General features: G+C 47.5%; 1 protein-coding gene across 1 annotated transcript in view; it reads right to left on the reverse strand.

Annotated features, from left to right (window-relative positions):
* Window positions 1–23,349, reverse strand: part of FBXO34 (F-box protein 34) — a 37,298-nt gene extending 13,949 nt beyond the window's left edge. The window contains exons 1-4 of the mRNA XM_035329036.1: window positions 23,184–23,349; window positions 16,453–16,573; window positions 10,260–10,338; window positions 7,372–7,473 (exon numbers count right to left, since the gene is read on the reverse strand). The gene's annotated coding sequence lies outside the window, so the exon portion shown is untranslated. The remainder of the gene's footprint in view (window positions 1–7,371; window positions 7,474–10,259; window positions 10,339–16,452; window positions 16,574–23,183) is intronic.
* Window positions 23,350–24,679: the final 1,330 nt, after the last annotated feature.

Here is a 24,679-nt window from a genome sequence, read left to right on the forward strand (position 1 = left end):
CAGACAGGGACCAGCTCTGGGATGCCCCCAGACAGGGACCAGCTCTGGGATGCTCCCCAGCAGCGTGGGATCGAGGGCTGAGCCCTCCACCACAGCCAGGATGCAGAAGACAGCAAAGACAAGTACTTCAAAGGGAAACTCGGATGAATTAATACCAAAACACAGTCGCTGGAAGGGACTTAACCAGTGCTGAGGCCTTATAACACAAATTTGGCCAAATCAAACAGCCCGTGGCAGCCCCTGCATCCAAACCCTTTTGCTTTCTAGTCAAATGCAGCAAGGATTTGGGATTTCGCAGGGTGGATTCAATGCTGTGTTTTATTTTACGTCAAACCAAAGCGTTGCTGTTCCAGCAGGGGCAGGAAGAACCACTCTTCCAGCTTCTTCAACCAGTTTGTTTCCCAGACTGGTTCACTGCAAGCTGAAGACGAAGCAAAAAGTGGAAGGGGAAAAAAAAAAAAAAAAAAAAAAGCACCAAAACCCAACCCCACAGCAGGAGTCTGAAAAGAACAAGGGGGAAAACCACATTAAAAAAAGCTGCTAGAAAGAAAGGCACGGTAATACCAACCTATTTTAAGTACCTTAAAGAATGACATTTTAGCACCAAGTTCATCAGCTAGATTTTATTTTGTTAACAGAACGGTTTCAAGCAAAGAGAAAACAAGCATGATTTAGCTAAAACTGCCCAAAGAGTTTTAGAGTGAACTCACATTTGCATTTCTATCCACCTGCAGCTGGAAACCGACCCTCAGATGAAACTGGTTATTTCCTAAAGACACCACATCCATCTCAGAACCATCAGGAGACAGATTAATTAACCCCCGCAGCCAGATGAGATTCTCTTGAGTCTTGTCGGACTCCGCAGACCGGCCTTTTACTGTCAGCAGAGAGCTGCTGGAGCCACCACCACCGCCGCCGCGTCTGCCTCCCGAAGCCTCGTGCTCAGCTTCCTGCTCGATGGTCAGAAGCTGCATCTCTGCACGGACCTGAGGTTATCTAATCTCAGAGCAATAAAGCTGCTGCGGGGGCTCAACAGGCGCAGCCTCCTGTGTCTATTTGCACACTAAAACCTGCCGCTACCGCTGCTTCTCCTTACTAAAAGCCAGAGCAGCCCCAGCGGCAGGCTCTCAGTACCTCTGCCCTTGGGCCTATTCCCCACCAAATTCAGCCCGGCCCTCCTCCGAGCTCCTGCCCATATTCCTTTCCCCGGATTACACCAGAAAGAGCAGTTATTTAACCGAAACGTGGAGATTCCCACCTACATTTGAAGTCGGGCAGGGTGTTGGGGAATACAGCACAGCCTCACAGACATTTCACTTACCCTAATTCCTGCCATGCCGCGGGTCTCGTTCTCTTCCTCCCAACACTTTCATGTCCTCCCTTGTATCAAGACTGTCCCATTTCCATCTGAAGCGGCTCGAGGGGCTAAACGAGGAGAAAATTAACCCCAAGGGGCAGGCTCCCTGAGCCCAGCAGGCACTAGCACAGCAGGATGAGGTTTTCAGCAGCTGAGGCTGGGTTCAACTGTATCAAATCCACAGTTTGGGAGAAGCATTGGCCACAAAGGGCTTTCTATATTCTTTCCAGTCAATGGAAATAAACTTTTGAATGCAAAACAGCGTTTTGGAGAGGGGAACAAGTGCCTGAGCTCCAAAGCAACATTTGAGGGCTCGCCACCACCAAGCATCACTACCTGCTGGAGCAATAAGCATACGAAGAGCTTCTCCTAACAAAGCTCTACAGGGAGAGCCTGTCTTCCCCTCCAAGACCAGGTCAATACAGAACGAAAGGTTTCCCTTTTGTAGCTCTCGTGTTTTCTCTCCTTTAGGTGTGGTGAGTGTTGGAACGATAACATCGCCCCCTTTACCCTCTAAAGGAAAATCTCAAAAGGGAAGAAAAGGAAAAGATAAGCTCTGCTGCCCCTTGCTGACCCTGTACTTTAGTACTGGAGACAACAACAAAATGTTTCCCTTGCTCAACTATTCCTGAAAGGCTTCAGCTGCCCTGCCCAATTCAGTTAAGGACATCATCTGTTGTTCAACCCAGGGGGAAGCTGAGAGCTGGCTCATTAGATTTGTTCTGCTTGATCCAAGAGGAAAACAAAACCAGGGAACCCGTTGTGTGCCAGCGCTGCTGCGGTGCTGGTGACAAACGCCCAGAGATGCCACATTACTCCGCTTTCTCGATAGCTGCCACCTCCTTTGGCACTTGCTGTCACTGCAGAGCGTGTGGCGTGCCCCGAATGATAAGCAGGGGGTGGCTGAACGTCCCCCAGCAGGGCTGCAGCTGCGGGGCTCTTGGGTTGCAGGGTCCGGGGAAAGGCTGCCATGCCCTGCATTCGGGGCCGCGTGAGGCACGTCTGAATTATTTAGCATGTAAAACTAGATTTGTTTTGCTATGCAGATTGTGAATTAATGGAAGCTCAGCTGAAAGGCTACTTTCTTGGGGCGAGGGGAAGGAGAAAGCTTCCAGAAGCCTTCCTATTATAGAAGCAATAGAGCTGGTTCCAAAAATAGTAGGCGAGCACTCCCAGAGCTCTGGAGACGTTGTGCCCTGGTTTTATAAGGCTCAAGTCTCCCTGGATTGCTCATGTACGTGCAGGGCACGCTAGAAATGACTGAAAGATGCAGAAATGACGTTAAATTGGGAGTTTTAGGACAAACACCAGGAAGAGAAATCCAAACAGACTTGATCAACTGGGATACCAACAGAGAGCAACCTGTCCCACTCCGGAGACAGATAAAACCAGGAAGCAGACTCCGATCTTTCTCAAGAACACAACGTTAGTTTGCTCAAGAAGATCCCGATTATGAGAACAATGACGTTGCAGATTAGGATTGTCAACATCAATTTCATCACCCTGTTTTGCTTTTGGATGCCAGGGACCCTGGCCGGGGAGGTTCACTTGACTCATTTTGGCACACGCCTGCTAGGTTAAGTCTTGCTGCAATAACTACCAAACGGACCATCACACGGTCTGCCTGACGGTAATTACTCGCTAGTTAGCCAGTAATAGTTTGTTAGAGATCCAGCACTACAACACAACCCACTTTTGGAATTAAAGTCTCCTTTAACAACAGCATTTACAACCCAGTGAGAATAAAACTGGTTTGCAATACTCCTCTGAATATAAACTTACCTTTGAATCTCCGTACTCCAGTACAGGACTGGCTGTTTTACTGGTATATACTGGCAAGTGTCAGCAGGAAACCAGATATCTCATACTTGACAGTATAAGGCAAGAAGTCCCCCTGCACCATGGCATACAAGGCATAGCAGTAATAGTTTCTGCACATCTGTTGTGGGGGGTATGAAATGGCTTCTGAAGTAAAAGGCTAAACCCACAGCTCACCTCTAAGATAGCCACTGAATACGCAAATCCAGTTCCTTCTATAGCACTTTGTTAATAAGGAAAACCCCACAGCAGGTCAGCTGGTATTTAACACCAAATTTATCAGCTTTGATGTTTAATTTGCTGAATACGGCCCTGACTTGTTTGGACCAGCCTTTGGATGTCAGTTCTGCTTTCACATGCAGCCTGTTCCATACGCCGAGCACAGGTCCAGCAGCGTAAGCTGCACCTCATTTCTGTTTATTTCTGCAGAATCTTTCCCTTTAACCAAACAGCTACGTTGTGGATTTCTCTGTCCTGTACTGCTGCAGACTCTTTCCCAACAAATCCCAGTCATAAAAAAAAGGACAAAAGGTGGATTCATCCAGCCAGCCCACTGCAGAATTGAGAAGTTACGATATTCACTACGCATCTCAAAAGCATCCAGATTTTTCCTAGGGGTCTCCAAAACCATATTCAGCAACTGGAAGCCTTGCTACAGCAACAGAAACACTAGATTAAAGATAACGGTACTTTTGCAAAAGTGTTTTATAAGTAACTGTGCTATTTCTGTACTTCAAAATGCCCGATTCTCTGTAATATACTCCTGCATCCACCCTCTTTTCACATACTAGCATCTTCCACAATTTTTAAACCAACGTGTCTCACGATTTGTCATGAAATTTTAAAATCCTTTCAAATTTCTGTTTAAACTGGGGGACATCTGATGCCCAAACTTCTTTTTTTTTTTTTTCCATAGCAAACTATCTTTCATCTTGCCAGGACAATGTAAAAATGCTGAACTCTGAAATTTGAAATTTCTAAGTGAGCAGTTTACAAAACCTTTGTGCTTTATAAATTTAGGAAAAAAGATTAAGTATTACTAACTTCAGAACAGATTACAAGCAATAGGAAGCTCAAACTATATTGCACATAACATTTTATAGCTAAGGGTGTTTCTGTTAAGGACAGAAAACTTATAGCAAAACAGATTTATTAGGAGCATTTCAAAACAAGCCACCCACAAAAAGCAGACCACCACCCACACCCTCTCAACAAGTGTTGGATTCACTGTCCTTTCCACTGGTATCTCACTTAATAAAAAAATGCCCACAAAGAACAGGCTACAGTCTCAAACCAAAAAAAAATAATTAAAAATCACTCATTAGCATCAGGCTCTAATGCGGTCTACGGATGCATTAATGAAAAGAAAATGCTGTTCTGATGCATAAACTTGGTTCAGATGTATCACCATACCACCATAGCCATATGCTACAAAACATACACCTTAAAACTCAGAAAACATGCACCAAAACCCAGCACTGACTCTACCAAAGAAGCCTGGTCTTACGTCTTTCCCAGCTGTCTAATCTGAGCTGCAACCTGGAATACCACATCCAACTTCGGTACGATTCATATGTCCACACCCAAGTAGCAGGCCTGAAAGGGAAGACAGACTAGGTTTTGGACTCAGAGGTTTAGCCCTCTTTTTACCAAGTAATCCCAGCCCCAGGGTTTTGGTGGTGGGAGACACCAGGGGTGGCCTCTGTAGGAGAAGGCTGGGGGTAGGCCTCTGTAGGAGAAGGCCGAGGATGCGCCATGTTGGATATTGCCAATCTTCCCTTTATTAGAGGATTAATCTGTTGTGGTGCCGGAGATGTTGGCTCACCACAGGCAGGATCAGCCCCCCCTCATTTCATTCCAGCAGCCTATTTTTCACCTAGCACCGTGCATTGTGCTAGTTTCTCTCCAAGAGCCCCAGGCCTGCAACATGAAGTCTCACACATGCATGGCATGGAAAGAGGACAGTAGGGTGTCAGAGCCAGCAAAATAAAGGTGTAATTGAAACCAGAAAGAGAAGGAATAAGACAAACAATGCAGATCACTGCTCAGACCACTGCTCAGAGCAGAGCCTGCCCAGGAGCACGCACAGGGAGAGAGCGGAGCATCAGCGAGCAGAGCTAGGGCCACACAAATGCAGTGTAGGATCCAGGGGACACCAACTGGATGCCAAGGATGTACCTCACCTCTAAAATGCTCTGCAGCCTGCAAAACACAGAACCTGGACAAAGAGACCAGGAAGTCTATAGAAAACTCCAAAGCACAGGCATGCGACCAGTGACACGTTCAGGCTGAAGTGCTGGAGATGAAGACAGAAGGCAGGCAATAGCATGTGCTAAAAATCTTTCCCAGCCAAAGTATCTGCTTGTTTTTATAAAAATTCTTTTAAACAGAACATACACAGAACGTCTTCTGCTGAATTAACTCAGCTACAGATAAGCTTGTTTTTTTGGCAGGTAAATGGCAGTAGAGACCGGCATTAAAAACAGTATTTTTTATATGATTGTTTCAAAAGGCTGTTGAAAAATCTAAGCTAATTTTGAAACCTACCAATTCCGTGGATCTTTAGATCTTTTTTTGGCTACATTTTAAAGACTTCTGCCTTTAATAACTCAGAGTTACTTGATGCAAAAAATAGTTTTGCATTTTTTCAAAGCCTTGTACTTGATATGCCTAGCAACTAACACCATTAAATTTTCAGAAATTCCAAGCATAGCATAAATTCTGCCATAATTCAGTTTTCAAAGAAAAAAGACAGCCAAAAATTTATCAACTAAACTTCCGCGTGTTCAAGTACTCTGTTAACTGTGGGAACTGGTGCTGCATATCTTTCACTTTTCATCCTTATCTTCAAAATTCAGAAGCACATACCTACAGCAGGACACCCAAAATTCTTGATGAAATTTTTTTTGGGTTAATTCTTTTTGGGTTTTGAAGTATGAACTTACCTACAGGCTCATCTGAAAACATCAGGTCTGTTTCTGTTTCACACAACTTTAAGATTTTCGGTGCAAAAACATCCTTATAAACAAGGCAGATGGGGAAAATATGCATTACTATATAGCTCAGTACTCCTTCCCCAGCACAAACAATATCGTTTTCTCAGGGTTTCCACCTCTTGGATAAAGCATTAAAAATACGAATGAAAATAACGAAACAAATCAGCAGGAAACCAAGCAGAAAATAAGAGTACCCAAAACTGTTTTTTTTAAAAAGGGTGGTTTAAGTGAACCAGATTTTGAGCTGGGTTTTGTTACTTTCCTGTGAAAATACTCAGCACATTTTTAGGCTTCCCAACGGAGCAGCCAGTGTGAGCACATCGTACAACAGAAGAACATAACCTTACAAATTAAACATGCCAGCTCCAGAGTTCCTACTCATCGCGCTGGCTTTTGTCAACAAATTGCTACCAAATCCCTTCCCTGAAAGCCAGCTGAAGCTTGCTAGCCTGAAAACTGAGTTACTGAAGTAATAATCAGGCTGTATCAGCTTGATCTCTCTTCATTTAACATCTCGTACTAATTTTCTGTGAGCTTGCAGGAAATAGTTTGAAACAGCTCCCTCAAGAAAGTAAGTTACAAGCCTTAGTTTTTTTCCATTCTGAGCCATCCCTGCACTATTTCATAGCTCTGATAATTGTACCACTGACTAACCTCCAACTGGGAATAACTGTTTTTATCATCAGTATTAAAAACAGTCCCTCACACTGTTAGGAATCTGGAAACTCATTGTAGCTGCATCCCACCCTTCAGCCTCTCAAAACACTACAGAGCAATGAAACTATGTGCTGAAACCAGAGGATCCCTGTGCTGAACAACTCCTGTAATTTCAGGGTAATTACAAGTGCTTCCTCGGAGAAGGCAGCCGTGGAAGTTTGATTATTGATTTTAGAGGAGCAAGTGACATGAGATCTTAAAGAACCAAAGCAAACTTCACATTCTCCATGAAGGACTGGGAAATATAAATTATCCTTAGGAGCACAGCATAAGGTGTGTGCCTCACACGCTCACCTAGTCTCGTAGCACTTGGGTTGTTTTTCACAGTACAAAGATTTGTCTGCAGTTTTCATTTCCTGATACTCCATTATCTTGGTTTGTACAGATTAGCCAGAAGAGTGACCAACTGCTCCCGGAGAAGCAGCAAGATGCAAAAAATAACAGTTCAAAGAACAGTGGATTTAAAAACCAGATTTTAATTACCTGAAGGTACAGTTGCCAAGTAGACGGCAAAGAGGCTGTGCATCACACACAGACAGGAAAATCCCCCTGGGTTTATTTCACAGCCAATTACAGTGGATTAACCTATTAGTAAGACCAAAAAAATATATATAAAAAATCCACATGCAAGTTTCAACAACCTGAAAAAAACATTGCCACTCATACTTTGATACACAGGATTAGCAAGCTGTTTTATCACGCTTCCAGTCATCGCTGTCCATAAACACACCCTACAAGGGACCTCTCCCTCTTTTTTAATGCATCTTCTGTCATTGTTTCCCTCTCAGGGACTGACATCCCTCTTGGCTTCCTGCTTTGAGTCTCGTTTCATACACCCATTAGCATTGTTGGTGGTGTTGACGAGAGGCATCCAACACCTCCAAAACTTTAACACGTCCCCTTGCGCAAACTCCCAGGTGCTCGTATTATTCACTTCTGCCTCTCTTAGATGTCACCACACAACATCTGTCCGACAGCAGAGCACCGCTGCACCCACGAGCAGCTTTCCAGGATCGCTGTGCTAAATACTGGGTGTGCCTACTTTTGTTTGGTATCAAGTTCGTTCTGCTGGCTCCACTGCAAGAGCAAGCTCCGAGGATAGCACAGTTCTCCCCCACCTCCACAAACATCTGTTACTTTTCTAAGTTCTCCAGACTTCCTTCCCCTTTTACCGTATCACAAAGCCTCTCTTTTTAGCCAGGCTGCCTTCTTGATAGTCCATCACCATTATCTCGTTGTTCGCTGCCCAGCAGCGTGAACCACTAAATCTTGCAGAGCTTCCAGCCCTTTCAGCTCAAGGCCAGGCACCAAATCCAAGCATCCTGATTTAGAGAGATGGTTGCTAAATTCCTTCCCTGCTTCTTTTTTTTTTTTTAAAAAAAAAAAAAAAAACTCTTCAGCTTCCTGTCCTGGGAGGCAACCAAACTGCTGTAAGAAATGCCAGGTTCTGTTAAATATCCTCCATTCCCGTGACACTGAATATTCAAAACAATTAGGTTACTTCCAAATCTTGCCCTGTAACAGCTTCTATTCCAGCAAGCGCAGAGACGAGTGAAAATTACTTCAGCACGAAGGAGTTTTAGCTGGTCGTTTGCTAAATCCCACAGCGTTTCGAGTTAGCATGCAGGCTTGGCACAACCACCCATCCGCTCTAACACACAGCACAATGTCACCCCTCAAAACCCCACTGTTCAACCCAAAGGCAGGTTTCTCCCCCCCTCCCTTTTTTTTTTAAGGGTGCGTCAGCTGCTAGCTGAAAGTGGGAATGCTTCATTTAGCACATACACTTGTTAAACTGCTCACAGCATGCAAATAAAATACCGCATTGTGCAAAAGTCATTCAGTCTCCCCGTCCGTAGATATGAGCGATGGAACCGCGTCCAGGAAAGAGAAACTTGGAACAACGTGCAAATATTTCAGCCCCTTATTCCCAGTATTCCCATCCTGCACTGAAGCCCACAGCACTGCCATGCAGATGGGTGACCACGTCGAGAAGCTGCTGTATGGAACGGGTGGGAAAACTCCCATTCTCCGTCCTTGCCCCAGTGCTGCACCCTTTTATTTGTAGTTATTGCTGCAAACTGCCTTTTTTTTTTTTTTTCCCAGACAATGGTTGTGTTATTATAGGTACCTTCATGCCGTGCCAAAGCACATACACACAGCAATTCAGAACAATCAGCCTTGTTTTCATGGGAGCAAAGGTTGCAGCCAAATGAAATGGGTGGAGATCACATTAAACAATCTTGGAATCTGCTAATAGGATATAGGAAAATGTGACCGTAATGCAGATGCAGAGTTCCCCTTTCACCTTCCAATGTTATGGATAAAATAAAAGCTTTGGAAAACCAATTAAACTATTTGAACAACATTAAGCAAGGAGAAGTGGTCTCAGTATGCTAACAAGAGGCTCTGCTACTGAGAAGTTCTTTAAAATAAAAACAAGTCGCCCTATCAAAGGTCTGAAACCAACGAGCAAGTTGCCCAGCCCCAGAACACCACCTGCTTAAAAAATACAGGATACCTGCAAGATGTCTGTTTATCCACTGTAAACAGAAGCTCCCCACGATGAATGTTCCTGTCTTAAAGACACGATCAGATCCTCCCCTGTCTGAGAGGGGAATTTTCATACCGAAACACCTTGCTTGGTCAGCCGTAACCTGCATTCCCCTTGTTTGCTTTTGAGATGTGCATTAGTCAGCTTTCTCCTTCCCAAATCTGATCGTGCCTCTGCATGATCATACACTGAAGTCATGTCCTTGAGTCTGTGACATCAGTCTGTTGCCATGGAAATGTACAGGGCAGTCCAAAATTCAGTATTATGGCATCACTGCGGGATCAGGCAGCAGATCAAGCCAACGCCTGAGAGCTGGTTAATGCAGCACAAACAGCTACGACATCACAACCCAAACTTTAACGTGTAACTGCACTTTATCTTAATACTCATAAATAGGCCGGGAAGCCTCTCGTCGAGAAAGATGACCCAGGCTGTCATTAACGTCATGACGAAGAGGCAAGCCATGATGCATCGGTAAAGAAGGGCAATGTATTTCCAAGGATGGCCACGAAGTATGAGGAAAGTTCAGCTCTCAGAATAGAAGCTGCCATCTGCTCCTAAGGCAACACCAGAGCTGCCCAGAGAGATCAGCCAGAGAAACAGGGGTGGCCCCCTTGGCACCCTGATCAAGTGCTAGGTTGCACATGGTCTTTCTGGAAACGAGAGCATGGTGTCACAGTGCCATCACCCTTCTGGAAAAGAAGGCATTGAATAAGACATGTTTCTTCAGTTTTGAGCTTTGGCTGTGAAGCAAAGACCAGTTCATCATTAACCCAACCTATAACGAAGTCGTGTATTAGTTAAAAAAGGGTGGTACCTTCACACAGTTGTTATCCCATGTAGTGTTAGACATTACAGTTGTGTAGGTTCCTTGCACACTCACGAGAAAGGCATTTCTGAAGAGCAAAAGGGAAGGAAAAAGGAAATTAGTTACAAGTTAATGGCGTTACAACGACTAACCAGCCCTAGAAACCAAAAAGATCCACCAGCCTAACACATAACAAATGCCAGCCGAGGAACACTGCTCATTGACCCCACGCAAAGGGTACCTGGGAACGATCAATACACTGCTGACCCCCAGAACACCACCAATTCAAGGGAATCTTCGGTGCCGACTGAGCCAGTAGACCCCAAAAGAGCCCAGTAATTACTGTCGAAGGCGGCTGCCCTGCCACAAGGACAGGTCCCACTGCAAGGCTAGGAAAACGCTGCTTTGGCGTCGTGCGACCCAAGCTGCAGGGATAGCAAAGAGGAGCACGCAGCAGCCGTGCTAGCCCCCTTGCTTTACCTGTTCCTCCTTTCTCATCGAGCGCCCTCACTTAGGGGGCTGGATACTGGTTTCCAGAGCCTTCCCCGACACCCAAACCCAAGGCCCTGCAGCCCAGGCTGCGCGTAAAGGCGGCTGCTCCCCGCACACCCGGCCGGTTTCAGTTCGCCTCCTTCCGCTTTCTCTTATTAATCCGCACGTCTTCTGTAACTCGCCAAACACTTCCTCCTGCACAGCTGACCTCCATCCTTCCTATAACCTCAGACGCACCCACGATTTCTTAACAGGGCCATTAGCGAGCTGCAGGCACCACAAGGAACGCTGCTGCGTGTTCTCAGCGCGGATGTAACCCTGGCTCCTAACCCCTCCGCCCAGCTCCCCGGTTATAATTACCCCATGCCGTGTTATCTAACACCAAACACGAGCCTCGGGGCTGGGAACCGCTGTTTATTTGGCTCCGCCATGCCACACACCCCGGTGGCGTTGTATAAATAAATTCCACAACCTGTCGGAGCGTGAGCCCGAGCTTGATTCAGAGCCGGGCCTGATTCAGAGCCGAGTTAGAGCAGTTTCCAAAGGGCTGGCGCAAACACCTTCACTCGGTCCCTGCTCGCTTGAGCAATACCAGCTTACACAACCAGGCACCGCAGGCAGCTCCGGAGCCAAGCACCACGACAGCCGATTGCTGCTGTGGACCACAAATTGCGGAGAAAGCAGCATGTCAATCCCTCCTTTGCTTTTAAAAACAAACAAATTGTGAATTATAAAGGGAAAAAGCAGATGAGAGGCGGGCTGCTGTCAGCGCGAGGGCTCGTGAACAGCAAGCTCCACGTGCCGGTGCCATCTCTCGGCCACCAAAGCAGCCAGACTTACCCCAGCCTCAGCCCTTACACCTCGCTCCGAGGCTGCAGGAGTTTCCTGAGGCAACCTGAAGCCAAGTGGATTTCAGAGCAAAATAAAGCCGGCAGGCTTCATCTCCATGGAGCTCCTGCAACATAACATCGGCTCAACGAGTTTCTCGGGGCAGAGGTCCTTCTTATTAACTACCTAGTAAATTGAGATTAAAAGTCGGCCAGCTTCTCCCTTCCCTCTGCACAAACACCAGCTGCACGCTGGTGGAAGCGACCCTACATCGCCTCCCAGCTGCCCAGAGGAGGGGCGATCGCACCCCAAAGGCAAACACAAGAGAGGAAGGAAAGGCTGAGGGCACGCTTCAACCACAAAGAGGGAAATAAGGGGCAGAGATCCAAGGGTAGACAGCTGCCACTGGAAGTGTGGTTAACAAAATTTGAGAAGTGGAGCATGGGGAAGACAACTTTCTACCTGCGTTACCCTCAGGGCAGCTTGGCAAGCATGAGGAAATGGCATTGCAGTCCATCCTTGAGCTTCTTTTTCCTACAAAGGAAAGGCCACACAGAGACCTCTTTAAAAAGGCAGCCAGGCACTCGTGCTCTCCCACAAGGTTCACGTGGCCTATAACCTTCTGAAGAAACCGTGGCCAAGGACAAGCTGGGCTAATGTCCCCAACAGGCTGCTTCTAGAGAGCACCCCAGGACTGAAACTCGTTTTCACTTACCCGATCCAACCTGCCAGACTCTTGTCCCCGTAAGATCAGGGGACAAAAGTGAATTCAGAGGAGCGATCAGCTGCAGATTTCCCAAGGAAAACGTTATTGTTTCACCCCCACAGAAACAAATAAATGCCTCCTTAAAAGAGGTGATGCTGTTCGTCTCATTAAGAGACCCATATTGTTCTTATCAAAGCATGGATCCGCTCCAGTCCTGTGTACACGCCAGTTTGCAAAGCACGTGGGGGTCTTTCTCTCTGAAAGCCACTCAATAAATGCAAGGCTTGACTAAGGGGCCTCGGACTGTAATCCTTTGAAACTCACCACCGCTTCACCTCCTGCTATCCCAAGAACTTAGTGCTGCGCTCAGATCCGCGCGGAGTTGTTCTGCGAGATCAGCCCAGGAGCCGAGTTACGACCAGCACAACACAGCCCAAACTTACAAAAACTATCAACGTAAAAAAGCACATTACAATTTTCTTTCCCAAGACGTTTTAAACATCATCAGATATCCGTCCTAGCGCATTACCATCCTCCCATCACCCTGCCCTGAGTTCCCATGCTTACAGCAAGGAGCAGCCAAGAGCACTCTGCCTCGAGCCCAGGCACAGTGTGCAAGCACCGACCCCCTTTGGGGCAGCGACAGTTGAGTCCGATCGAATTAAAACACAAACTCCATTTCCACCCGAGTCAAAAATCGGAGGCAAAGAATCACGCCCGGTTCAGGCTGCACACAGTCAGCTGTCTCTTTAGGAACGGATCAGATTTAACAGCTCCACGGCAGTCCAAAAATAAAACGTTACCCAGACAGGAGTTTAAGCACTGCCCACTCCTGCAAAACCCAGGCACTCGCCTGCGGTGCTCTCGTGGCCTTAAGCAGCTGCTCCAGCATCACCTTGTTCCAGAAACATCAGGCCCAGCAAGCTATTTATCAGGACACAAACCGATGCACAAACGCACTTTTATCCTGTTTCAAAGACAGCCAAGTCCCCCTCTGAAGATTTGCCCAGTATTTTTTGGGGGTTGCATCTAAGGGCCCAAGGTGACGCAGGCACAAGCTGCCCGCTCACCTCTCAGGCTCCGACCCTAAAGCAGCAGACTGTTGCCTTAGGACCTAGGATATTCAGGACCTAAAGCAGAGGGAGAAACTAATTAACAGGCATCTCTGTAGAAAGCAAATATAAACCAAATGCTTTATATCTCAGCCCTTTGGGACATCCAGCATCAGTGCTCAACACCTTCACCTGGCAAAGCTCTGGGAGAAGGCTCGGCTGAAGCTGCCAGGTAAGGGAGCGCAGTGTTTTAGGGTATTTGTGCTCCATAACGCTGCAGACACACCTCTGAAATGCGCAAAACCCAGAGAAACATCGTGACAGCTGCAAAAAAAAAACTTTGCCCTGGCTAACATTCACGTAACGAAATTACAGTTTCACTCCAGGGAAAAAGGAAAGAGCACTTAAGTTTTGTTTAGATTGAAGTGCTGCGAGCCACACACCACTTATCTGCTATCAGAGCAGGCTGCAGGGCTGCTCCGATGATAATTCAGTAATGAGGTAACTGCAATTGGAAGGTATGCAATTAGGTCCATCTCCTCCTCCTCCCTCCCCCTAGAAAGCAAGCAAGCAGACGTTATCACATCTCCCTCCAGCTCTGCTACCCTCGCCACTTAAAATACCTACGAAGCAAAGGAGAGCTGTCACAAGCTGCTAACGAGCCAGGCTTGGCCCTGGCAGACCCAGGAAGGCACGCTCAGCATCTCCCCAGAAGTAAGCTTTGCTTCCTGGGATGTGTTCTCAGGCACCCACACACACACACGTTAAGGTTAACGTGCCTGCTGCTCCAGTAAAGGCACTGGTAAAGGGAAAAAGGACTGCTGCTCCTACTGGCATGCAACTTGGAGTGTCCTCATAAACCCTCTGGGTGAACTAAACCTGCTGGAGCTTCACTGAGCCCAGCCTGAAAACGCTGGCTCATTTTACCCAATTTGCACCCTACCTGACCTTAGAGCCCTGCCCTTTGCAGGTGGTTCCTTCCACAGCTGAGGCTTATATATGGGAAACGTCAGAAGCCCCAGACATCCCAAAGCCAAACTGCAGCTCCCAGTAACCCTCTGCTTCCACTCCGCAATGCTGATAAAATTCTGCCAGTTAGTCATGCTCAAAAGCTCCTCTCCTCCCTCCAACCCAGTGATACCAGCTGGCCTAATTCAATATCCGACCTCCCCCACCAGGCTTTGCCTCACTTGTACCCCAGCAAAGTTCTCCTAGCTGTGCCCACCAACTGCTACACTACTGGGTTTTTTTGGTTGGTTGGTTGTTTTTCTTAACAAAGAGACTCCTTTCTGGTGTGCTCTGACCTAACGTAACACAAGGAAAGGCTCAAGAGATGGGGAATTCCCCAGCCCCTAAAAATTAAAATAAGGATAATTAAAAACCCAAACTTATAACCGGTATTAGCATAAGCAGCAACGTCTATGAACTTTCTCTGTCTGGCTCCCCTACAGATGCAACGATTTCGCAGTCAGATTAAGTTCCTAGACATTTTTTTTTTATAACAAGTTCTTCCAAATTTCTTAGAAATACATTCCCCAGAGACAAAAGCACCATCCCAACACGACGCTGTTTGGTGCCTTCACTTCTTCAGATTCATTCAGCCGGGGGATGAAGCCGTATTTCAGTTAACTTCATGACATTAATACACAAACCTTTCCTCTACGGCCACATCTGCTGATCCAAAAAGAGAAAACCGTGGGGGGAAAAAAAACCTTTTAGGGTAAGAACAGCATGCAAAGTTCTGCAGAGACGTTTGTTACAGAGGTATGTAAACTAGTCCTATTTATCTTACAACTCACCCTGAGGCCTACAGTTGACATATCACCGGACACCATTTGAACAATGGCGTAAGCTTTTCGGGCTCGACAAGCCAGTCATTAGGAGAACTGGTTGAGTCTCCTGCCAGGGACATCTCGTGCATCATCAGCGAGGGAGCGTGTCTCACCGCTCGAACCACTCCGGGCTCCCATTCACAGGCCTGCAGTGGTGTGCTAAAAGAGAACTCCCCGTAACCGACATCAAAGCCACGTCCCCAGCTTCTTCTGCTGAGACACCAATTTAAAGCGGGTTATTATACGCTTTAATATGACTACATCTGCAGCCACCCTCCTGCTAAAAAAACGTGTAAGCACTCTAAGAGAAACATGTTTATGTGTGTTTGTTTTTTTCCCTAATGCCAAAGATGGATTCAGTGCTATCGGTGATCCTCCAAAGGCCGAAATTTCCAAAGGGGTGGCAGATTTACTTACATTTCTGGTGCATAAGCAAGCGCTCTTTGCTTTACTTCATTCACATGTTATATTAAGATAGAGTTACCTCATTTAAAAAAAAATGACAGGAGAGTGCCACCCTCCTTTAGGAAAGAAATTAAAATTTTAAAAAGAAAAGTGAGAAAACAACCGTCTGTGCCACACCTCACAGTAAGCTCCGATGGTTGAAGAGAGGCCTAGAAAAACCCACTTGCAGAGCACAGACTTGCCTTAAAAGATTTTTAGGGTTCACTTACCAACTCCCTAACGTTCCCCTCGAGCTACCGCTAGCTCATGCGCAGTGGTCAGCAGAGGATCGCCTGGACCTGTGACTCAGGGTGCTGCCCAGGCAGGGAGCACTCGCTGGCGGTCAAAGACAAATGCAGGAGAAAATCCCGGCTAAAATACCAAAAGCTGCACAGGCCAGCTGAAGAGGGCACGGAGCAGCTTTGTACATGTGCTTACAGGGAGCTTCTCTCAGCCTCAGAGCCAGGAAGGGAGGAAGCACAGGAGGTGCCTGTTTGAAGACGTAAACACGAGGACCACAGTCGCGGCAAGAGTTTTCCAACTTCACGATGGAAAGAAGACTTAGCTAAGGCAAAGCTCAGAACAAAGACCTTAGTTAAGAGCTTTATAAATCAAAAGGGAGCTGGGTTGCCTCTAGAAGGCCATACAGCAGCAGTACCCGAGCTGAGGAGCTCAAACCCTGGTTCAACACCAGCAACCACTGCCCAATCCATACCAAAGCCTGGTTCAACCCAGTACCCAGACTCTTTTTAAAACATAGCCTCAAGTAGGACACGTTGCAGAAAGCCAAACCACAGGCACAAGCTATTCTTTGAAGCTTAGGTACAACAGAAAATTGTTTCACCTACCCAGATGCAGAGGGATAGCTGCCTCCTTTGCCTTTGATGCTACAAGAACTTTTGGAAGTGGTGAGCTGCCTGAGAGGGCCTCCAAATCGCTTACTGGGCTGGACAGCAGCAACACCCCAGCCTACAGTGCACACAAATGTAATTATGCTGGGTCTAAACTTGAAAAAAATAGAAATAAACCCTTCTCGGTGATGATACCATGCAGAGAAAATAATAGCATGTACAAAGAAATCTCTAGAGTGACTTATGAGCAAGATTTTACTCTGGTTTTCTGCCAGCTCGAGAGGAATTGAAGAGCCCAGCAATAGAACTCTGATCATCCCAGAGAAGAAACCGCACTCTTCAGTGATCGACAGAACGGGAGGGAGGAGGAAACAGGGACAAAGACACGGCACTGAAACTTCACATAGCAAAATGGGAAGTTTCCTGAGGTACTGGGACAAAGCAGCCTAACGCCATAATGCAGGGAGAAGAACTCAAATTTTCACGTGAATTCAGTCCAGTGCATCCAGGAGGACATTAGCCAGTCCGTAACGGCAGACCACTAAAGCTGACAGTATTTCTTCGCGTAAAATTCCAACCACTTTAATATTTCGCAGATTACGGGCTGCCCTTGATTAGCTTGCAAAACCAATGAAAGGAGGAAGTCACAAGAAGAAAAGCAAACCAAGTGGCAAAGGCATTGCCGGACACCTTGAGAAGCTGAAAAACGTGCCCAAAATCAGCTTTTTAGTAACAGAGGACATTTAGTAACCATCTGTAATGATGGCTTTATATCCAAACTCTTCGTAGCTTCAGCATTCATACCAGGAGACCAGCTTTTAGCAGAATTAGGGCCAGAACTGACGTGCCCTCATTTCCCCAAGGTTACTTTTTGAAAACCTGTCAACACCTACAACACATCAAGTGCTCTTCAAACACCACAGAACAGCGACTGAAGCCTCCCTTTTAATTTCATTGTTTTAGCATTCATTTTAAGACAATTCTACTTCAGCATTTTTTTTTCTGCTTGAACAACAGGAGGAATTCTGCGTTAGATCCCAGGTCGAAAGTTACTGGGAATGGCAGCAGGCTGCTGTTACGTGTGTAAGTCATCGTAAGGATGAATAAAAAAAGATATTGGAGCTCACTAAATCAAAGCTTGTACAACACAAAATAATAAAAACCACCACAAGACGAGCTGGAAGTAGCTTGGAGTTGCTAGGGATGTTTAAAGTTAATAAGATCCTAAGTTAAATGGCTGCCACTTCGGTTTGCCAAAGAAATATGCAAATCTGCAGAGTTCATACATAGTAATTAGCACAGCAATAAGCAGGTCCCAACTAAGCGATGAAGTCAGCCTCGCTCTTATTTCTCCAGCAGATGGAATTAGCTGTGTGTGAAGTTATTTTTGCAATTGGAGATTTAACATATTATCCCGAATATCAATGCTGCAAGTACAGCACCCCATAATGGTATCAGAAATCTGCAAAAACCAACCTGAGTACTTCTTTTCCATCGTTCTGGACATGACACTAAAGAGGCCGGGGGAGCACAGATTTAAGACTTCATTTTTCAAGCCAACTGTTTATCTACCAACAGTTCAGCTGAAACAAGCTCTCTCAGCAAAATACATTAGTGTTAACAGTCCAAACAGGTTTCTCCGAAGAAAAATGTCTGCTTTGACTAAAAATGCATCCTCTTGATGTGCTAATCGACAGAGCACAAATGAAAAGGTATCCGAACTGCAAGTTCAAAGAACGTGCTTCAACAGAAAAGTCTCTAGTTTTTGCCCATTATTTTTCAAAAAAAAACACAGGTTCTGAGGTGTATCTATCATATATTGTATATCACACAGAGCAATGCACAAATCCAGGTCTTCCATTCTGATTTGTCACTTCAAGCTTAAATACAGCCTTCTCCTAAGCAGGCAATTTGTGAGCTCTCTGCAGCAGCGCGCCGAAGGACGCTGAACCACGCGTGCCCTTGACCAAAATACTCAACCTGCGTTCTACATTCCCGATTTAATTTCTCCAAGCACACTAGCCCGCAGCTGCCCCAGTACAGCAAGTCCTCTCAAAGACACCCAAAGACCCAGCAACTTTTCTCAGCGCTGGGCTGAACGAGCCCTGGTGTTTACAGGGGGCAGTCGCTGCGATGCTCGGGGGCCACCTGCCCAGGAGCACCCCAGGACGAGCGGACACATCTCGAGGTCAACCCTAATCAGTTACAAGAAGCGATGGAGAAGCCTCTCGTTTTACAGCAGAGGCACCAGCTTCCAAATAGAAAAGATGGTGCTAAAGCAAGCCACAAGTCCTGATATGTTTATGCTGCTTTGTAGCTCCAGAATAGGTTTCCAGAACCTTTGCGTGCTGCCAGAAGAACCCCAAAGCTCCAAATGTTAAAGGGACATAAAATGGGGAAAGGAAAGCCTAAATCCAACTCATTTACAAGGCAAATGTGTAACATCCTAGATATATATACCACTAACCAAAATCATTCAACATTGAACGTCAATGTTCTGAAAGCAGTAGGCAACCCTGCCTGAAACAAAGCGAGAACTCTCCCACAAGCACACTTCTGTGGCCAAACGAAATACTGCATGTAAGAAAGCAAGCACTTACACCTACCGTGGTTTTGGGGTGTTCCCACCCCCCTTCTCAACCAGGGAGTCTCATTTATCTCAAAGCAATCAAAAGAAAACACTTCGACTTTTAAAGTGAGAAAAGCTGCAGAAATGAAAGCCCCACCTGGCACGAACAAATAATATTTGAGAAATAAGGAGGAGATTCTCCACTTTAGGGGAAAGGATGAAAACACTTCTGAATAATTCACTTTGCATGGCCCAGCGCCTGCCAAAACAGTTCCATAAATCCCATGGTAGTTCAGATAATTTCCATTCTTAAAACTGAAAAAGCTACATTGGACATTAGCAACATTAATTGTGTGATATGACCTGAATGATGCAAGAACAAGTAGTTAAGTGAACCACAACATCTGCTGCATTTTTAATCACTAGTTGTTTTGCTGCGAGGCAGAACGTTGTATATTAGCTTCCAAGCACTGTAAAGAATGGCACATTAGGACACCAAGATTTCAACTGGCAGAAATTCAGCCTCCGTGCTACCAAAAATGCCAGTACTTTGCTGCGAACTGCAGACGTAGCAGCTTCTGAAGCAGGTTTTGTTAATCATATGGAAAAGAACGCTGTTTTCTGCACCCCCAGGTAAGAGTCAGCCATTTCTGAATAATTAAAAAAAATGAAATTTTCTTAACAGCCACTTTTACATGTCCCTCTGTGGTCTATTTTTACCCCAAGACCATTATTAGGCAGCCACGCAGCTGCCCAGCAGCAACTCTTTATGAAAGGGGTTAGTTGAGCCTCGGATGTGTAGGAAGGTGATCCGTGTAAACATTCACCTTGCCTCTGTACTGCAACAGGAGGTGCAATTGCAACAAGTCTCGGCATCCTTGAGCTATATTTAATCCATCTGCCTCTGACACCCACTGCACTGACGCTGCAGAAACCCAGCTTTCACCAGGTACTGGCTACCCAAGTGCCACTGATGCAAGCTGCACGAGACCACCCTACAACAAAGCCAATCCTGCTGTGGTTTTAATGCTTTTGGTGCCCAAAGCAGCAAGATGAAAACTAACCACCACTCCTACCCTGGTGCATTTCCATTTATGCTACAGGCATAAGACTGCAACAGCAGGACTAGCAAGTGATACAGCAGATATGCTACAAGCAGGGAGAAAAAAATATATATCATAATGATCATTATTTGGGGAATGAACACATACTAATTCCTCAACTAGATCCAGAATCTACATGATGGGCAGTTATCCTGATTCATTTGGGTGCGAGTTTGGGGGGGGAAATGACATTATTAAGAGAAAAATATTCACGCATTAAATTTTCAAGTCTGTCACACAGACTTTAATAGATTCTAACTTTGCTAAGTTAGAGCCAAAATAGCTTAGGAAACAAGTCCAGTAAAACGTGGTACAAATAAAAACGGAGCAGCCACATATACCAAAGCAACATTCCTGTGCCTCCTTCCCCACAGAGCTTACAAAACCAGGCAGCAGATCTCTAACCAGCCACTTTCGCTGGACTAAAACCTCCTTCAAAGCTTAAATGTACAGACAGGAACACCTAGTATTAAATCCAAATAATCCACAAGGGACAAAAAAGCAGTAGATTGGGTCAAGATATACGCGTTCTTCCAAAGCTACGTTATCTTTAATGACAGCCTTAGTACCAGTCCCGTGTTTTCCTTGTAGGTTCGACTGTAAGGAGTGAAAGAAAAACCGCCCCTTTCACTACAAGCAGGTATCGAACCTGCACTGCCCTGATGGGCAAGGGGAAGAGATGAAAAGACACCACAGAAATGCTGAAACACGCAGTATCTGAGGGTAGTAAAGCAACCGGTGCTTGAGGATTACGCTGAATCCCTTGTTTTGTTAAGCTACAGGGTGTCAAGAAACTAAAATAACACATTATGCTGAAGGCTCTGGCTGCGAGCTGGTACTCGAGGAGGCCGGAGAGCTCGTGGTCCAGCACCATGGTACGCACCTGCAGGAGCTATGGGATGAGCCTCCAGCTTTAAGGGAAGCAAAGGTGTTTTATATGCCTGTAAGAAAATGAGTGGCAGCTCAGCGCTTGACAAGTCACTCACGCACATTCACGATCCTTATCTAAATGGAGTGAAGATTCTGAAGAGCATTTAGAGCCAGGGAAACATATAAAGCTTCCTCTTCAACCTCTGCTTGTTCTCCAATTAAATATGAAAGAGACAACTTAGTCATACAGAGCGTGCGAGATGATTTTAAGACACTGGTATTAAATCAAATCCCACAACTTTTCACACCTATTAAAACGGGACTTTGTCGTTTAAAGGGGAGATTTTGATCAGCACGATGCAATTAACAGACACTGCCTTTGTTGCCAGCCTGCTCTTGATGAAGCACAGACTCCTTGACATTCCATCTCTTCCCCTCAAAGGCGCTGCGCTACAGCAAATTTATGGTTTTACCATGTAAGAGGAGAATTTGGGCACATTACCTTCAAAACCAGTCAATAAGGCTCTTTCACTCAGGCACAGGGAAGGCGGGCGGCTGCTGGAAAGCAATACAGGGCACTCCCTTTCCCCTCCCCTCAGGACCAAAAACACTGCATTCAAAACACTCCCATCCCCTGCAGCAAGGGATTAGCCATTTATTAAAAAGGAATCAAAACACTGTAAAAAAAAAAAAAAAAAAAGGCTTCCAGTTAAGATTTCAAGTGCAAAAAGCAACGCTGGTGTAGCTGGAGTCGCATTAGGAATTCTACTGCTCACCAAAGAACAAGTTGCTCAGATGTATGCAGGATGTCATTTGTCCGACTGTGCTGTTCACATTGCTCAAAAGGAGCACAGAAATAGATTTAATTTTTTTTTCCCAAGTGAGTCATTTTGCTGCCACCGCATTAGGCAGTAACAACATGAACAACCTACAGGCATTTACGGTTTCGACTTTGGACCTCCAAAACAGCTGCCTACCTCCACGACTTCTTTTTCCTCCTCTTTTTTTTTTTTTTTTGGCTCTTCTCTGGGGGTGACAGACAATCATAAAGGCCAATTATGTAAAACCTTTCATCCGAGAAGACACGAAGCACTACGCAAACATTCATTAAGGGCTTGCAACTCCTCGAGCCTACCCCGCGAGCTCGCCAGTTCAAAGCCGCCTCGGCTATCTCGAGAGCCACCAAAACTGGATACCGAGAGCAGCCTAACCCCGATAGCATGCAGCACGGCAGGGTTAACCACTCGGGTATTTACAAAGCTTCACGGGCAGGTTTTACAGCCCGCACTGAACCCGGAGCTGCCGTGACCGTGCTGCCAGCCGCATCCATGCCAGTTCTTTCCGAGCAGCAATGCCTGCTGGTGCACCTCGCAGGACAAGGCGCTGTCCCCACGTTTTGAGCTGATATAAGGTGATTTTTATTTTTTTTTTTTGTTCCAACTGGAAGGAAGTCAGCCACCTCGGTTTAGCGAAGGAATTAAACGCAACGCTCGCTGCTTCGAGCGAGGCCTTGGAGGAAGTAATTTGGAGAAGAAATCACTTCCACGGCGACTGTACTTTTAACCTTTCCTTCGCTCCTTGCACCACTCCCACGTGCAGGCGTTGGCAGAGGCACCACCCGCGGCACCCAGCGCTGCTTCAAGCCGTATTTTTGGGCCACTTTCGCATTTAGAGAGACCGACACGACCCCTTCTCCGGAGGGCCAGCAGGCGCAGGAGAGCACCGGGGGCAGCGGCAGCGCTCTGCCCACGGGCTGAGGAAGCAGGAGCCGGTCTCGGCCACCCGTGGGGAAGCCACCCGGGCCGGGGCAGCCCCGCGAAATGGCCGGGAAACGGCTGCGACCCCGCGGAGCCCACGGGCGGCCCTACCCCGCTGTCAAAGCCAGCGGGCGGGAAGGCCACGGGGAGCGCTGCCAGGGGAAGGGGGCAGCACACCCAGCACCCCCTCCCCGGCCGCGGAACGAGGCTCCCGAGGGAGAAAATAACCCCGAGGAAACCGAGAGGGCGGCTCGACCCGGGGGGAACCGACTCCGGAGGCGCCCTCCGCCGCGCAGCCCCGGCCCGGCGGGCAGCCAGCAGCCCCTCGGCGGCCCCCGCAGCCGCCATGGCCGGCTGGGAGAGCTGGGCGGTGCGTGCGGGGGCCTCCCTGCCGGCCTCCAACCCACCCACCCGGCCCGAGAAGCCTACCCGCAGATGGGCTGCCGAGCTCCGGCGGGGACGAGGAGGGGGCGTCCCGGCGGCGAGCTGCGCGGAGCCGCCAGCCCGGGCTCGGCGCGGCCGGATCCCCCCCCTCCTCCTCCTCCTCTTCCCCAACCTCCTTGCACCGAGCAGCCGCGGCGGGAGGAGCCGGGCCGGCCCAGCTCCAATCCCTGCCCGGGGCGGAGCGGGGAGGGACGGGGACTGGGAGCGGGGACGGGCCTCGGTTCGCCGGGGAGGGACGGGGAAGCGCCGCCCGCCCCCCGCGCCGTGCCAGGCACCGGCCGCCCCGCCGCGCCAGGCAGCGCCGGGAAGGGGCTGGGGACCCTCCCTGGGGCCCCCGAGCCCTCCTCAGAGCCTCGGAGCTTCGCCTCAGAGCCTCCGAGCTCGCCTCAGAGCAGGGCCCGGGGTCCTGGCTGGCTTCTCCCCACTGCCGTGCCTCGAGGTTTGAGGCCCGGGGTGTTTCAAGGTGGCCCCCTCGTTCGCCCTGGGGTGTTGAGGTTTGGGGTTGAACGCCGCTGTGGTGGGTGATGTGAGATGTCCACCAACACGGCGCTGAAAGCCACCGCTTCGTGGCACTGACAGATTGATAGCTCTACTGCAGTGATAACTGGCTAAAAAAATACACAGGCCTCCACTGGCGACCTTGTTTGGTAGACCTTCTGGCTTTAAAATCTATTTAAGTCCCAGTTGACGGGCAAAAGGAGTTACTAGGATATTTGATCGGGTTTACTAGAAGCGTCTGTAAGGGGTTGATCCTTCAGGTGTTCTGGGACCGATACTGGAACACCCGCCTCCCCAGCACAGTGCCAGCCTCGTCAGCTGGCTTGTTCCACTGGTGTTTCCTCCCCAGCACAGTAACTAAACACACTTTGTCATCGTTTGTGTGGTTGCTACCCTTGGCAGAGAAAAACAAGCTCTTTTTCCTGGTGTGGCTCTATCCAGGAGGCACTGTGGCATGGACCCTGGACAGTGGTTCGTCATGCAGCCGTCATCCCACCTGTGTGCTGTGCTGTCGTGCCCAGTGAAACCCTCAGCCTGCAGGAAGAGACAGGAACCGGAGAAATCCTCAGAACCAAGGGCATTGAGAAGAGTGAAATGCAAAGGGAAGGCATTGGGAAAAGGGGAATTAAGTTGGATCACCAGATGGTAGCCTGAGCATAAGGGTTTCTTTCCTATAAGAAGAAGCCTCCCCCCTCCTCAAAAGAAGATTTCAGCAGTTCATGTCTGCTTAGAGAGAAAGAGGGAGCAACGCAGGTCCCTGCGGGGGCACCACAGATCATCCAGGGTGAGAGCAGGACCAGGACTCCCTGAAGCAAACCACAAAGGCCTCTTTCTTGCAACCTGCAGGAGGGCAGTGATGGAGAAACTACTTATTCTGTATAATGCAATACTACAAGAAGATCCTCAAGACCAGCCTCAAGCTAAAAAGCAGTGTAACTGTGTCAGCACAGCAATGTGCCCCAAAAATCCTGCTGAGGGGCAGA

The sequence above is a fragment of the Oxyura jamaicensis genome, chromosome 5 (assembly GCF_011077185.1).
Source record: "Oxyura jamaicensis isolate SHBP4307 breed ruddy duck chromosome 5, BPBGC_Ojam_1.0, whole genome shotgun sequence".
In the NCBI taxonomy this organism is placed as follows: Eukaryota; Metazoa; Chordata; class Aves; order Anseriformes; family Anatidae; genus Oxyura; species Oxyura jamaicensis.